Raw genomic sequence first — 18,009 nt, 5'->3', positions numbered from 1 at the left:
CGTTCTGTGGATAATACGACGCACTGCGTGCATGTAGGCCTATAATGACGTAACTCATTGCTATGGCGAAAAGAAGAAAAAAACGATATGTTCAATAAAGTGATCAATGAAAATCAATAGTTGCTTTTAACTAAAAAGACACAAACTCAACAATCATTATTAGTCTATTTGATATAGAAACATCTGGTTATGAACAAACTTCCCCAAGTATTATAATCCATTTGGTAAATATAACAGATTTGATTTTTCTTCACATCCAAGGAGAAAGACTCGATGAAATCTAAATATGAAATTATGAATTGAAAAACGCTGTGAGGATGACAATAAAGTCATTGTGAAAAGTGACATATATGAGTGATCAATATTTAATATCGCATATTCATAACAGGGCAGTAACCATAGGGGAGGGGACACATACATGCTGGGCCTCTGCCCAACATTTTTCTCAGACTCTTCCAAATGGCTTACATGTTACAACACATGCATCTCAGCCACTTTACAGAAACCAATAAAAGAGGGGGCTTATACCCCCTTAGACCCATCTGCTTAGACCCATTCCCAGGATGGACCTCAGTTAACTTTTGCCCTCCCCCCCCCCACCATGTCCCCATTCGAATTCCGGTTACTATTGACCTGATTGGGACGGAGACAAGATACTAAATGACCCCTAGCTATCACACTTTGACCTGGAAATGACCTCTAAATAGGCCTTTTTGAAGCACTGATATAGCTCAGTATATATCATGATTACAATGGCGACATGAATCCTTAAATTAAATGTTGTAAGAGACGAATTCATTACACACACTGAATTACAGACGACAAAAGACATGAACGGGTTTTGTTTACTTAAGTTCCGATAAAACGGAATAAATATTTGATGAAACCAGACATGAAGGAAATATTGATTTAACTCCACTTCGTCCATAATTAATGAGCAACATGATTAATAATGTTTTAACCAGAGGCTGACAACACTGCAGGCTGTATAGTGTACGACCGTGGGAAAGTCCACCCTGCCTCCAACGAGGGGCTTCCCTTTTCGATCTATAACATTGTAGTGTATTTCCTTTATTTAATTTCCTATATTTTGACTTCTTGAGTCTAACTGATAACGTGGCTTGCATCCAAGTCTATACAGACGGAGGATATGACAAAAGGGTTTATGTTGTAAGCAGGTCGTCATATTTAGCATAGGCCTATTATGGTTTGAAATCTATATACACGCGGAAGCCACACTACACATGCACACTCCCGGTAGCAAGAGATATAACGGTATAGCAGCTTCCATAGTATTTTTTCTCACGCAATATTTTGAACCAACCTGTTTGTACGCCACGCAGAAGCATGACATTGTACTTAGTAACTGGGCGAAGGGAGAAACGTGTCTACAGGGGTGTGGTGGGTGGGGAAGGGGAGGGGGTTCAGGTGATTACATATATCGGCCCCTGTCCAAGTAAGTTGAAAATAAAACTAATAGCCCATTGCCTTATGCACACACAAAAAAGAGCATAGTATTTATCACACCTACAGAATATAATTACGGATGGGAAGATAATGTAGGGATTGGGTGGGGTGGGGGAAGGGGTTCTCTTTCAGTAAATAGTAGTGCGTATATTTTTGCTTTACTAGAGAATAAGAATGCAGTGGCTTGGATTGGAGCTTGTCAACATCATTATCAGTATCATTATCAGTATCATCGTCGGTATCATTATCAGTATCATCATCAGTATCAGTATCATCATCGTCATCGTCATCGTCATCGTCATCGTCATCGTCATCGTCATCGTCATCATCATCATCATCATCATCATCATCATCATCATCATCATCATCATCATCATCATCATCATCATCATCATCATCATCATCAGTATCATAATCAGTATCATTATCAGTATCAGTATCAGCATGTAGACTATAATGCTCTTCCACGATGAACTACATAGAAATTACATTTACACCACATTTGGCAAATATAGTATTATTTTCAGAAAAAAACGATTCACGTAATAACATAAGTTTACATTATAAAATACCATTTTTATAGACTCGCTTCTGAGGGCATACATCTAACACATCATAAAAACCCGGCCTACATTTTCGTAAAGTGGTTTCTGTTTTGCCTTTTACATTATTTACTTTATTCACAGAATATGTACGGTTTCCCTTTACTTCTATATAGCCGGAATCAGCTGAAATCACTGTTTTTATTTATTTATTTTATTCGTTTGCATCCACTTTGCAGATATTAACCGAGTTTTTTCTCTCTCTCTATATAAGCTGTTTGAAGTCGTCCCGGTATATTTCTCATTTGGAATATTTATCACAATTTCATCCATTTCTCAGAAGTATAATTTTCTACTATATTTTTAACTTTGTTAAGACTATATAACTAGGCTTGTAAAAGCTAAACATTTTAAAGCGTACGTATGAAAAAATAAGTGCCAAAAATTCTAATTAAAGACATGTAACAAAGACATAACGTAGAATCCCAATATAACTTTTGAAATTAACATATTTTGAAACACTCTCCAAAGAATATCCCCATATGTTGAAATACACTTTTTTTTAAATGCACAAAAATGTGACAAAATTACAAAATTTTGCCATGATGTAAGCATTTCTTGCTGTAGCAAATGAATATTCATGATAAGCATCACTTATCGATTGAATACGAAGTGAATAATAATAAAAACTATATGTTTATTCATTAGACTGCATATTACCGAAAGATATATACACCACTCCGAGTGCACACATATATATAGGCCTATGTATATTATATATATATATATATTTTTTTTTATATATTTATTTTTATTGTGGGAATTTTTAAGTCACCTCGTTTGTTCTTTTCATATACTAAACCAAACAACTGTTCACTTCCTTTTCATCGATAAATATAGAGTGGTTTGGAAAATTTCAACAATTTCTTTTTCAATGTGTCTACAAGTATACGTATACCATTACATGTTTACCATTACAGTTCCCATACGTTACAGGTTTAAGTTTACCATTCAGCAAAAATGGAAGTTCTAATTTTTCTTTCTCATTATTTTTTCCTCTTCATTTATGGTTTCTTTGTTTAGAGGTCATCTATACTCTCATATGCGTTGACGGTACGATCAAATAAACGAAAACAATGAGAATTCTTTGAAATTGAGCGCACAAATTGGGGCTAGCTTTCCTTATAACAAAACCTCCATTACTTTTTGCGAACTCTCCTTTTGTGTTCCAAAACACGTATTTCCGTGAACGATTTATCTACAGCAAAAGAAAAGAAAAATAATATGCGCAGGTGTTTACTTTGCTCTGTTTTTTTTCCTTTTCTTCATCATTCATTAAAAAAAAAAAAATTAGGTCATAGCAATTCTAGTCAGTCAGATGAAATTGGCGCAAATTGTTCCTGCGAGGGTTTTGCTATTTGTGTTTGCCTTCCTGGCTTCCCATTTCGCCTCTCTCAGTGCTATCAAAATTTATGTCCTTTCGTCTTTTCTTTCCCTCTCCATCTCATTTTCTCTCTCTTCCATCTCTCGCTCTCTCTTTTTTTCTCTTGTCCTTGTTCTCTTTTATTCTTTCTTGTCTCTTGAAGTTCTCATTATCACGGTCAGGGTTTTGTGATATTTTAATTTGTCCGGACATCAACTAGTCGCTCTGTTCGAATTTGCTGTCCTACTTAGCGTCTCGCCATGGTTACCATAGTAACCTCTCGCCTTTCGTCGGTGACCATCGCTCTTCTACGTCTATTCATAAATTGTGTCACGGAATACATAAAAAATCCAGTCATACAGACTGCTATATAGATAAATACATATATATGCGGAGACTAGAAGACAGTAATTCATCAATGCGATAAATTTGCTTAACGCGTGACCAAATTTCATTAGGTCATACCGGCTATGAAAATGAATGCCAATGAAACCGCAAGGAGTTGGAAAGTCAGAACATGACAAAATAATAATAATATCTTCAGCCTCTAGCATGATTCGAACCCGGAGCTTCCGCACTTAGTACCCTCGTGATGTCAGAAATAGTAGAAAGAATAGAATAGAATTTTCAAGAGCAGGTGCGATTTTATGCATTCTATCGGGGGGGGGGGCGTGTAAAACCTCCGAGAATATCATATGTTAGTATAGAATCCCCTCTCCCCCCCCCCCCACTCCCAAGCATGGTATATTCGTGACACGCCTTAATGTTTCAATAATTCGATTCGATGATATTTTGCAGTTTCAAAAATAAGTGAGCTAAAAATAATAAAGCAATGTCAATGTTTCTGAATTTTGACTAATTTATTCGTAACTTTTAATGAATCTGACATCCCCCCCCCCACACACACACACAACTTTCACATTGGTCAAAGTTAAAAGTGAAATGAAAGTTAAAACTATATACGCTAAAATCGCTGTGTCATGGACACAACAAAAACAAAACAAAAAGTTGTGTCATGGAAATATAGACTCCGATCTTAAACAGTCGTTAATAATCCACTCATATTTAATTTATAAATAATGTTTTCAAAACATCCCTGTTATATTATAGGTTAGGTCTAACGATATTATCCTACCGTGCATGCATTCTGTGGTATACCCTATATATAATTGTACTTGATTGTGTGTAATTTGCACTTCCCTGGATAGAGCTAAACGGTTAAACAACAGAATATCTTTAGAGTGTAACTATGTTTCTAGTAACGCGCAAGCAGAAATTCTAAAGAGAAATTGGTTGAGAAGCGCAGTGCCAATTTGCAAATGGGTAATTCCTGCAGTGAAAAATAATCACTATATGTGACTACACGTCAGATCTCACAATTACTGATACAACAACGACTACATCCGCTGCCCTGCCATGATATATTTACCTAGCATATATACAACAGGTTAAATTGGTCACCAAATTTGCTCATCTCCTGGGTAAACTAATAATAGCGACCGTCTTTAGTAGATGACCGACAGGCGAGCTAACAACGCAGACAACTCGCGGCTTATTAAATCTTGCGGAATGACGGATGACGATAAAGAACGGACAGTTTACGAAGAAATGGGAGACAGGCGACAAACTGATTCGATAACAGACTGACGCGCTGGCTTAGTTAATACCGGACAACGCCCGCAAGCGAAGAGAGCTTTGGTCTCGTGTTTTGCAAAATCACATCTTTTTTTCTGCAGCCCTTCTATTTTCTCGGCGCGACAGTGGCGAAGACACTTCAATAGTATATAACACGTGACCGATTATATATATATATATATATATATTTATATATATATTTATATATATATATATATATATATGCATACATATACAAAGATACAAAGAGAAAAATTGTACGGTCGAGAGAGATTGCGGACCCTGCGGGGCTTACTGCGCAGTTTTCAGCTTTCTCTTATATTAAACTTTTGCTAGTTCTTACATCTAATTGTTGGTCTTGTAACCTCTCTGTTGGATGGTGACCCTGTAGGGTTTGAGAAAGTTGACCCTATACAGGTGCGTATCCAGGGGGGGGGCGTTGGGGGCGCGCGCCCCCCGGGTAAGAAAAAGAGAAGAGAAAAAAAAGAGAAGAAGAAAAGGAAAAAAGAGGAGGAGGAGAGGAAGGAAGGGAAAAGAAATAGAAGAAAGAGAGAAAAAGGAGAAAGGGAGGGAGTAAAAGAAAAACGCGAAGACACCGGGGAGAGAAAGAGGAACAGTGACATCATTACAGCGCTGAAGGTTAGCCAGTGACGGATCAATGATTTCGTAAAAGTGTGACTCACCCTACCCCTTACACCGACAACTCCATTTTTTGACGTTTCCATTTTCCTCTCTCAGTAATGATCTATATATGTACTATATATGGTCTATCATAACGCGTGTGTAGAATTGTGCTATGAAACCAACTGTGGCTGGTCTCGAACTCGACCGTGTCGTCGGGGAACATGATTTTGGGATGGGGGCGACCGCCCACCCCCCCCCCATTCAGCATTTTTTTAAATGATATCGCTGAGTAATTTCAAAATAGAAAGTGCTTAGAGGCAACTTACAAGGCCTGGGAAGTGTCATTTCCAGCGATCTGGGAGACATTTTCGGCCAAAATTTGCTTGTACGCTTCGCGCTAACAAATGGTCCTGGGTAGTGCCATTTCCAGCGATCTGGGAGGCATTTTCGGCCAAAATTTTCTTGTACGCTTCGCGCCAACCTATGGTGGCGCTACGCTTAGATAATTTGCCTACAGGCTTCGCCCCTCCCTTGGCAAATTCCTCGCTACGCGCCTGTTCGAGTTTGTAACGCAAACAGCAGATATCACATCATATCAGTGAGCATGAAAATGGCGTTCCAGGATGAAAAGCCTCAAAACTGTCCGACTTGCCTGAAAAAATAACCAAAAATTTTCGCGCGCGAAGCGCGCGTTCAACGTGTTCATGCCAATATCATATAAGCAAGTATCGGTTATTACATCGCATGCCATCATGTACCGTACGGTCCCTTAAAATTGCGCAGTATACCGCGGGATGCTAATGTAAACAACGACATGTCTCATGTAGATTTATAAAAAGCATGGAGGTCCAATTATGTCAAAACTCTCTTTTACATTAGTAATGGCGAATTAGGGGCTGCACCCCCGCCGCGCAGTGGCGGAGCGTCCATACGGTCAGGGGCGGATGCCCCCCCCCCCCCTGACGGACTCAAATGGACTGCTGGCGCCTTTTTCAGCTCTTTACCACTTTTTACTTATTCTAGATTATTGACTTTTTTATTGCGCTCTCATCTACTTATTGACATTTGTCACATTTTGTTGGTGTCATTTGGCGATGACACCTTATTCTTCATTTATCTGCAAATTAGCCAGGCCCGGAAAGGGTCATTTCCGGCGATCTAGGGAGTATCTTTATTCAAAAATTTTCTGTACGCTACGCGCCAACCAGTGGTGGCGCTCCGCTTAGATAGTGTCGAAAGCGCTCCTGCAGACCATTCTCGCCACTCCTGACCAATACCCCTAGCTCCGCCACTGCCGCCGCGCCTCCTACGCCTATGTGTGTTGTGTTCGCTTTCGGGAATATCTGCTATTTTTTCATTTCCTTCAACCAAGTTTTATAATAGACGTTATAAGAGGTTGCAATGTTTGTACACCAATAAATTAACTGTGTCTGAATTTTCGAAAATTTCTGACCAACATTCTGCATCACACTTCCCTCTACTCGTGCAATTTTGACCGGTCTGTTAGGGGTTGAAGGAAGTTTTTCTATATTGGTTGTCCATAGATGAAATTTTGTACAACATTATGGGTATGTTTTCAAGTGAGTTTATTCACGAGAAATGTGAATTTTCAAATTCTGAACAACTATGGGGCTTAAAACCTTGAAAAGTGGGGCTGACGGGTATTGTGGGCCGCGACGTAGAATCACCTACAAAAGCAAAGACCCACAGGAGATGCCATCAGGTCGAACATGATGTGTGCCGGGTTGACAAACTTCAAAAAGGTTATGGATGGAAAAAAAAACTATTAGGAAATACCTGGTTCTCAGGCAAAAAGTGTACATCTGGTTGGTCATTTCAAGCCCGAGAAGTGCCGTTTCCGGTGATCTGGGGGGTTTCAAAAAAAGAAATTTTCTTGTACGCTGCGCGCCAACCGATGGTGGCGCTCCGCTTAGATAGTAATTCGCGCCCCCCGGGTTTGAAAATCCTGGATACGCGCCTGCTATAGTTGTAAGATAAGTCCAACCAAAATGACCGGTGGGTTTAAAAAATTTGACCGATATGATAAAATTAGGTCCAAGCGTAGGAAGGGAAGCATAATTGTAGCCTATAGAAACGGACGAAATGCGAGACGTTTTTGGTCATCATTTGTTAATTTTTTCCATCAAAAAAAAAGAAAGAGTTTTTCTCACTAACACAGCTTTGTGACTCTGAAACTTCCGAGCAACGGATGATCTATCATAAATTCTCTCCTTGTTGCCACAAAGACGGACCGAAGGCGGAAGTGGAAAATGCTCATTGCATGGTGAAACGACAAACCAGTCTGTGACGATTTGACCAAAAACTGTATGTGGCATTCAAGCTATCAAAAAGTACATCAGGCATGGAAGGGTGGGTCTGAGGTTTTCACGAGAACAATATTAGTTTTGAATATGCTAATTTTTTTAAAAGGATGTGACAACTTAAGACTATTTAATGTAAAAATGTTAAATTCACAAGCAATTGTTTTTCACACATCATTACACTATAAGTTCCTTTTAAGAAAAAGTCGCCCAGGAAAGAACCTGGGCACGAAAACCAAACTACCAAACGACTGACCCGCTCTCAACCCCAGTCCCCTTGCATCGGGACTATGACTGTTATCAACGTCGGGTGTGCATCACCATTCCCCTCGAAGGGATGAAAATATACAGTGTATTTGTTGTGTACGATATATATAATAGAGATAGGGGAGTGACAATAAGGAGCTCAATGGAGCTTTTGTACGTTGCAACCCCTATGCAGAATACGAAAAAATTAAGCATAAAAATAATGACATCAATAAAAAATAATAATAAATACAGAACAAAGGAAAGAACCATCCTTAGATCACACATTGTCCACTTCAGATAAACTTCAATTTCATGAATATTCAGATATCCTCAATAATGTGAATGTACATTAACAATGACGTCATTGAAAAAACAGAACAGTTTAGGGCTATGACCCTTTTTCTTCCTCTGTTCATTTTTAATTCATTTTTATGATATTTTTTTATTTTGTAATTTTTATTACATCCGAAATAAGTGTTCATGTGGAAGTAGAAATTACCCAATATCCTTTTTTGTAAAACTTAATGGTAAAGCAATATCCGATAGACGACTAAACATGTGTATGAAAATATAGAGATATCTGTGATCTCTGTGAATGGGCTAGAAAGTTTGCCAAAGAAAAGTACATTGTCATGATGATGTGGTTATTTGCAAGGGACCGATTAGTTCGTGTTTGTAAGGGAATGCATAATGAGGGTTTTTATTTCTCAGCATCTCTTCCGAGAACGTTTTTTTATATTGTATATCATGTATAAATAGTTTCTGGTTGGATAGCACATGTTATAACATAACTGGCCACGTACTGCTACACTGTAAACAATAGTTAGTCAATATGACTAAAAAAAAATAGTCACAACGATGTCTCTATCGACCAGTTTCTTCTAGTCATTTGACTATATAACATTAGTTTTGTGACTAATTAAATCGAGTTTTCTGACTAATTAAAATTAGTCCTACTACGATGCCTCTATCGACCAAAGCTTAGTCCAGTGACCAAAAATATTAGTCATTGTAACTGTGACTACTTATTTAGGTCACAAGACTAGTTTAAGATTAAGTACTAATTAGTTAAGAAATGAGATAGTGACACACATTGTAAGTTTCATGGAAATTTTTATTAACATTCAGTATTAATGCAAAATGTGACAAATAAGCATTCCATTTAAAAGTCATCTCATAAAGAACAGTAACAAACACTAAAGGTTAAAGAACATTTAAAACTAAAATAAATATTTATGGGACAATTGGGAAAACAATTGGGAAAACATTTTTACAAAATTGTCAAAATCTTTTCCCACAAAACATCTTGTAAATACTTATGGGATTACTTTGAAACGCTCCTAAGCCATTAAGTTGGCAATGTTCAACAGTTTTCAAACAATCAGACCCCCTGATGACCTATACCTACAATTTCTTAAAGACCCTTATTGTCCACTGACCATGCATCATTATGGGCTCCATCAGTTTCATCAAGATAGCAGCATGGAAGAGATATGGACAGACAGAAAAAGGGAAAAATTGCAAGTGCACAGCTCAAATATAAAAATAGAAGTTTAGCCAATTAAATTATCTTAATTAATATTTAAATATAAATATATATAACATATATTTAATATACACAAAATAATATATCATATTTATAACTTTATTTATAAAAATAATACCCCATGTCAAATCAAATGGTATAAAAAGGCCTTGAGTAGCTCTATATGACCTTAGCTGTTAAAAAGGGCCAGAAAATATCCTTATAATTATCATCTTGAATTCGGAACTTGGAAGTGATATTATTATAAGTTTCTGACCATGGATGTGATGGTACAATATTAATGCAGAACATGTAAGTTGAATATGTTATTATCCTTGAAGCAACATTAGGGTGGAACAGAAAACAAAGTAGTTAAAACATTTCTAGAAGTACTTTATCACCAACTATAAGCTATGTCTTGAATGGTAGAAACTTACCTTTGAGGTCAATTTTTGGGGTACATTTTAAATGAGGTCCCCACATTCAATCACACTAACCCCATTTAATGATTGTAATTTTTTCCAAGTACACTGAAGTTCAAATTAAAGACTTGCCCGATATCGAACATCATTTGCTGATAATTTGAACTTTGCTTGATCCCAAAGGTGTGCGCAAGTACACAAACAATGATCTTATACACTACACTTATGTGGGGCTTAGGCATGCACTATAGCATACTAGTAGTATGACCGGTGTGCATTATTGAATATAACCGGTGTGCGGTATTATGTGTACGTATATGCTACAATTTCTGCTGAGAAATTATTTGTCATAAGTTTGGTTTATGACTCACCACAGTTTTTCTATAAATCAATGCTGAATACTCAAGTGAACTATCTCTTTGCATTACACAAAAAAAATATCCTTCCTTTTTCACTTTTGACATACAGTGTGGTAAAGTAACAAAGGCCTAAAGACATTTGGTTAAGTATGTAACATAGCCACACTCTGTAAATGTAATGTAAATTAGCCATTTATATTGCAACATTGGCACAGTATTTACGTAACACTATCTATGGTCCTCGGTAACACATATCAGACATTATGCTCATCATGGTTAGCTACATCTACATGTTCACCTGGGGACATCCCATATCATTGCAGCCATAAAGTTCAAATGCTATATTTTTTAATTACCTCCCAGGGTACCCTATACACCTGGGTAAAGAGAGGCAATTGAGATTACGTGTCTTCATTAAAGATACATACGTATCGACCAGGTTGGTACATGAACCCACGATCATGGAATCCTGTGTTCAGTGCTCTAACCATTCCGCCACAACTTCTGTATGTCTTTACGTACTGTGGTTATTTCACTGATTGCATAATGCGCACTGTATATCACAGCTTGTTCCTTATATTTAAGGTAGCATACGCCCATTAAAAGCCCCATGGACTTACACACTAAATCACAAAAGTGATGTGGTCTCTTAGTCTAGATAGAAGTTTTCACTAGCTCAATGCTACCTATCACCGGAGAGCTGACAAGTTGGCCTTTCATGGCACTAACAATTTTCTGTATCATGACCATGTAGATATTTTGCTATTCGAGCCGGAAGTTTTCGTCACTTGTAAACAAACCTCTTCACTCAGTGGTAACAGTTTTCCTACGCTACTCCTGGGAAGCTTAAAGGGGTCTAAAACTGCCTCAATTGACCCAATTTTCTCACCACATGTACTTCCATTCATGTTCTCCAACATGCAAGCCACAAAAACTAGATTATGATTGATAACAGGTCAAAAAAGATATTCTCAGCTGCTTTTTGGCACTTACCTAAAGGAGAACAATCGAGGAGATGGATATAGACTCTAATAGGAGTGCGCCACCTCAATTGAGAGATGAATTTTTTTCATACCAAATTGATACTTTTTATAGTCGTCACATTATAAACCACAACAGAATGCTATGCAATTCTCATTTTTGGTCCATAAAGATGTCTTTTCAGAGATTTCAGTATGCACTGTGCAGTGTGTAGATACACATGATATGAGCAATACTGTGTAAGCAGTAACCAGGTCTACGTCTGCAACAACATTTCCAGTCACCAATTTTGATAAGCTTGACCAAGTTGGGTGCATTTATGAATTCTTTCAGGTTTTATTGGTATCCGGGTCACAGTCCACTTGGTCTGGCTTGCCAAACCTGCAGAAACATCATCCAGAGAAGGGTCAGCGGGGAGGGCTTTTTCATCTCTGGCTCTGAAATGTGATGAAAACTACTTTTGTTTAGCTCAGCTGATTCCTCGATCCCAAACTGACCTACAGGTCCAGGACATACCCCAATGCATTCCTGAACTGTTTGGAACATGTTAAACTGATATTGCCTGTCACTCCAGTGCAACTGTTAAGTTACTTAGAATAAGAGAATTAACTTGAAGGTGTTCTTTGCCAAAACTGGATCATTGGGATTTGTAAACCACAGCCTAACTGTAACAGCATGTACAGTAGTCTAAAGGAAAGCTTACTGAAATGCTATCTATAGATACACAGTTCACCTCAATAACATATCCAGTCCATTTAAAGGTTTATGCAAAGGTTGTTACAATATATTAAAGACAGGTATTGGGGACAAGAGGTAGATAGGGGGCATAATTTGTGATAAAACATTCAAATTTGTTGCTCGTCAAACTGAACAACAATGTCAAATTACCTTATTCTCCATGGGTGGCAAGCACTGGTTCCTATAGTTACTACAGTAGATCTCCCATGATGTATCAGGATATCTATTTCTGCTGTCAGAGTTGTTTGAAATTTGTTGTTACCTCATCTAACCAGTTGAGTCCATTGATACAACAACCATTCAAAGTATATAGCTGTGAATGCTGAGGACTTGGCACATTACCTTTCTCTGAAAATTGACAAACAACAGAAAATTAATGATAGGCTGAGTAGGCTCAAAACCCCTTGATGCACATATGCAGGAGCAGAAAATGCATACCATTGTGGATTATTTGCTAAATAAGACTCAAAACATTCTCTGTCCAGGGTATTAGCACTCAGCAGCCACTCCACTTAGGATACAGAACCCTACAACATTGTGCTACAGCTGGTGTAGACTTGGTCTAGGAAGTAGGATACTAACATAGCCACTTACGGCCACTATGAACCTGAGGCCTAGGCTAACAACATCATGGGTATTTCTATTTTCATGCATTGAAACTGAGTTTTTGTCCTTAGTTCAACACAAGGTACTTCCAACTTAAGCAAAAATAACCTAAAATATGAGTACCATGTACTTAAGCCTACAAGAGCAGAGGGTAAGTCCCACTATGAAGATCTTCAGTTCAGAGTGCACGAAATGCAGACCGGGTTGGTGGTCGACGAAGTGGTGTCTAGAAACTTGACGTAGGCTAGCCTAGTACACCACAGGCGCTCGTAACATTATAGAATATAGGCCTAGTGTACTAGCTAATAATTCACATTTATATAAAATATGTCATATTAGTGTGTATTACTGCTACTAAAGTACTATTCATCTACGAGCGCATGTGGGCTACACTAGGAAGACTAAGCTCCTAGCCTAGCTTCGTCCTAGCGTTAGCAACAGTTTAGCTTACTAAGGCCTACCGTTATAATTTTACCCATACTTTCCAGCCAAACACATCACGGATATTCAAACCTTCCTTGAACATTATGTCAATTGTGTCAATTATTATTTATTAGAATTTCAGTTGTGATTGAACTTACCTAACTGACGACAATTTGAAACTGCTTCTGACAATTTGTTAAATGATTAAGAATCTTCTTATTTTGTTGATAGCCCTGTTCTATCTGCAGTTAGGCAATGACCGCAATGTACGACGCACGACGTACCACGTACGTGCATACAGTATACATGTAATCGCCGGTCGTCGTCTGATTTTTTGATATCTGATCAGCTAAGCACACCGTATTCTACGGTACGATGATTGGATAAAAATAATGACGTCATTGGTCAAAGCTGAAGGTTATAGAAAGTAAACAAACAGAAGACTAGAACATCTTCGTCACGCTTACATACATGACATGCATAGTGAGTGTCAAAAAAGTTCGTACAAATTTATGTGACTAATTTATGTTAGTCGAACGACCATGCAAATTGGTCTGCAACTAACGAATTGGTAATGACTAGCTAACTCTAGTCACTGTGACTAGATTTTTGCCATTCGTGACTAACTAATGTTTACAGTGTATGAGTCATATAATATAGGCTTTTACAGTATATGTGCGATACAGTTTCGACAAATAGCCTATATGCTTACATCAGTATAACATTACAACCTTCCCAAGTTGCTGTATTATCTCTAGAGGGGAAGAAAAAAAACTTGTCAAACTTAATCTGGTCACTTGCTTTTTGAAACTTTGTGACTCGAGGCATGACCCGCTAAAACATCATTTAACAAAATGACTTAAGGCATAATTTCAGTCTTTTCATGTCATTGTCTAAGAAAAAGAGGAGGGGAAATATGATGTGCTAGTAAGAGAAATGTTTCTATAGATAATTCGGCTTTCAAGATATTCAATCTAAAAATATGTTTAGTCTCTGAAATGTTCCTTTACGTTTACATTAATCATGACGTGAGCTCATCAGTGCAGGTCTAACTGTTAATGTTCATCCATTGTTTCAACAATCATACCATTATAACTCAATATAATATGTTCTTTGAACTTCATGTGAATAAACAGAGCCAACCATTGGATAGTGTCATTCGGCATTATTTGTCCTTGAAAATGTGTATTACGTTGTAAGCATGTTACCTAAGGCAGGGGGTAGGAGCCGGAGGGGGGCACTGGGGGCACGTGCCCCCACTTTTCTTCCAAAATAGTAAATGTGCCCTACTGGCAAATATGATGTGCCCCTTTGCATGAAGAACTGTCTTTTGGATATCTTAAGCTTTTGTTAATTTGAATATTTTATTTGAATTATTCACGTGCACCAAAATACTATTAATAGCATACTAACACATTATATTTATTTAAGTGATATGGTCGGTGTGTATCGGTTTATAACATGACGATTGGTGGTTGTGGAATGAGAAAGTGCCCCTCTGACGTTGTACCCCACCCCCACCCCCCACTCTTTGGAAGCTTCCTACCCCCCCCCCTTGACATAAGGCCATGCAAATCGTGCATTTATTGAGCATTGTTGTATGAGGAACTGACCTTTAATGGACTGTGCATTAGACTAAATAGCCCAGTCAATTTGTGACAAAGTCATCCCTAAACGCCCATACAGATAATTAGATGTTTTTTATACAACATGGTGGACTGTTGTGGTACCGTAGTTAAAAACATGATTTCCTTTATTTGTATCATATCTTGTCTTCTCCAATAAATACCATCGTACTAATTTCGTAAACATGAAAATTTTACTTTCAATTGTAATTATATGAAAGTACATATACAGTAATTACATGTACTTCTTTATCGATAAAAAAGTTATACCCTCATTTTTTCCCTTCCCTTTTTCGAATCTAGTCGCTTGATATTGATCATAAACCAGTAAAGAGAAAAGTACAGCGACCCACCCGTTCATATGAAATCTGACTTCGTTCGCTTGGCTAATAGTGTCCTGTATAATGGATGTGTTCATTAACTATAGCGGTGTCTAGACTTAATTATAATTAGGCTAACATTAATTCGATAAGATCAATTCTCACGGTTCGATGCCTGACCATAACAATCTAAAAGTACGATATCGTGATGACTTGATGACGTCATAAACATTGTCATGTTGAAAAAAAGAACATCAGCCGTTTTCTCTTCAGAAACATGTCTTAAACTTCTTTAAATAATCGGAGAGTTAGCAGTCCCTATTTAATTATCTCTCTCTGTGTTTTGTTGTTGTTATGTTACGTATAAGGGGAAAGACCCCCCCTCTCAACAAAATAATCCCACCCACCCACGCACGAACACCCGTATATGTACATATAGCATTAGTATTACACAAACGCGTATACCTCACTCCTATAATAGTACTTTAAAAACATTGGAGTCAAGACATGTTTGATAAGTTTTGTCAAATTGTTTGTCCAAAAAGTTACTACTTGCGGAAGCGCTCTTTGACTAAATGTGTTTAGTAATGTTAAACTGTCATCAATTGCAAATTATTAAGAACTAATCGAGCACTGTCGAGTTATACAACTGCAGCTGCAGCTCTACGCGTTTTCACGCGTACACGACGAGTTAAACCGACGAACTACCTGCACGGAGGTAGACTCCTGGAGTTTGGCCGAAAGTGATATTGTAAATCTTGGTCAACACTGAGTCCGAAGCCGCCAAAAAGTTTAGACTGTGGAATGGAGGAGTAAGTAGCACCTTTTGAAGGTGTATTATTGTGCCGATGCTGATGATGTGTGATATTTTCGACTCATTGCAAGATTGTTCGTGTCGACCGCAAGGGCGGCGGAAGCACTTTTAATCTGGGGGGGGGGGGGGGCACCGACATCAAAGGGCACTTTGCAGAAATTCGATTGGACTGATGCAGCCTTATATTTAGTACCCTTGATAACTCTTATTGTATTAACTTATTTGCGTATACACATCACTCCATCAACGTCCCGCCCCCCCCCCCCTCAAGGAAAATATGCATACTAGCACTGCAATATCCAATGTGCAAATTGGGAAACAAGGAACAAGTTTTCTTTTGAGACAAAATGAGGTGAAATCATGCTAGGTGCTAACGTAGGAATCTTCCGAATTAGAGTTTATTTCTTGTTAATATCTTAACCAATTTTTTTTCCATTCGAAATAAGCTTTGAGTTTGACCCACAGAAATTCATTAAAAGTCAAGGGCGTAGCCAGGATTTGCAAAGTTGTATGCACGACTATCTGAGCGGAGCGCCACCATCGGTTGGCGCGGAGCGTACAAGAAAATTTTTGGTTTTACAAACCCCTCAGATGGCCGGAAACGGCCCTTCCCGAGTGTTCATTCTGGTTCCCTGGCCTCTTGCTAACTTAAGACACTTCAATTTTTATGTAGAAAAAGGGCACATTTTTAACCTGAGGAAAAGTGGGGGGGGGGGCACGTGCCCCCTGTGCCCCCCGGTTCCGCCGCCCTTGGTCGACCGCCGTTAACCGCTGTATAAGGCACATAGGCCTAGGTTACGGAATGAACCATCATACGTAGATATACATTGCCGACATACGATATAGGTCTAACTCGTATCTGTAGGCTAGGTTGTTACGAGTTAGGCTATGCAGGCTACCCCTAACAGATACTTAGTCCCACTAACTACTGATACTGTAGGCTACGTCTAGTCACCCCCCCCCCCCCCCCAATCGAGAACATCGAAGACTCACTATTGTAAGGAGATCATTTGAGTGGAAACATCAATTGCCATGCATAATCATAAACTGTGTCCAAAGTATGTAGCATAGGCTACAGAAATCATCAAAACTGAAGTAGGCTTGGACCTACTTGACCTAACATAGGCCTACAAATTATAAGCCGGTAATGAAGTAACAGTCCCACAGAAGCCTAGCGTTAGCTAGCATGCAAGTACTGTACTAATAGTAATAGGCTTCTAAGGTCTAGCCCATCTTGACTATGAGAAGTATTTGAGGACAGTCTAAAGTGCTTGTGACTAATTCATATTGGTTCTAGGAGGCCCATATGAGAGCTTCATGTAGGCATAGTTGCCTATGTCTACTCTTTGATGAAAGCCTAAGCGTAGGTTAGAAGTGAAAGTGGAAGTTAACTCAGTTAACACTGTCAACATGTAAAAATAATTTGTTTATTTTAGTTTGCTTCAGATACGACGTAATGAAATTGACCTAGAGGCATTCAAGTTTGCTAGATGACTCTGCAATACAGGAGCTCATACCTATAGTGGAGTTACGTGTGAATTTTCCAGGAAGTGGCAAGCCTATATAACAAACTGTCATTATTCTAAATGAGTCGAAGATTCATCTCCTCTATGTACAATACTTCTTACATTTGTTCAGGTGTCTGGTAGCCTAGTAAGGACTCGATACAAAACTACTTTTAAATCATCTAAAGTACAAACATGGGATTCATTCTATAGTACAAGAATAACACTAGTTGGTATGCAGGGTACCTGTTCTGAAACATTTTATAACTTATACTGCTTTAGACGTCACATTTCCTCCAATCATGTAGAGACAGATTCTTGTTCCAGAAAAGATCACAATTTTGAAGTAGCAGGAGGATCAGTATATTGGAACAATGACCATCATGCCGGTTGTACCAGCAACAGGCGCGTAGCCAAGGGGGGGGGGGGG

At 38.3% G+C, this 18,009-nt stretch overlaps 2 long non-coding RNA genes across 2 annotated transcripts in view; one reads left to right on the top strand and one right to left on the bottom strand.

The window, feature by feature from the left end:
* LOC139975625 (uncharacterized) overlaps nucleotides 1-18,009 on the top strand; it is a 233,551-nt gene that overhangs the window by 207,182 nt on the left and 8,360 nt on the right. The window lies entirely within an intron of this gene.
* Nucleotides 9,084-13,965, bottom strand: LOC139976279 (uncharacterized). The gene is made up of 3 exons (XR_011796068.1): nucleotides 13,474-13,965; nucleotides 12,437-12,634; nucleotides 9,084-11,985 (listed from the first exon to the last, which is right to left on the bottom strand). It is a non-coding gene; the product is annotated as an uncharacterized lncRNA (long non-coding RNA).

This window comes from Apostichopus japonicus, chromosome 11, assembly GCF_037975245.1.
Source record: "Apostichopus japonicus isolate 1M-3 chromosome 11, ASM3797524v1, whole genome shotgun sequence".
Lineage (NCBI taxonomy): Eukaryota > Metazoa > Echinodermata > Holothuroidea > Aspidochirotida > Stichopodidae > Apostichopus > Apostichopus japonicus.
This window is presented reverse-complemented; position numbering and strand designations above follow the sequence as displayed.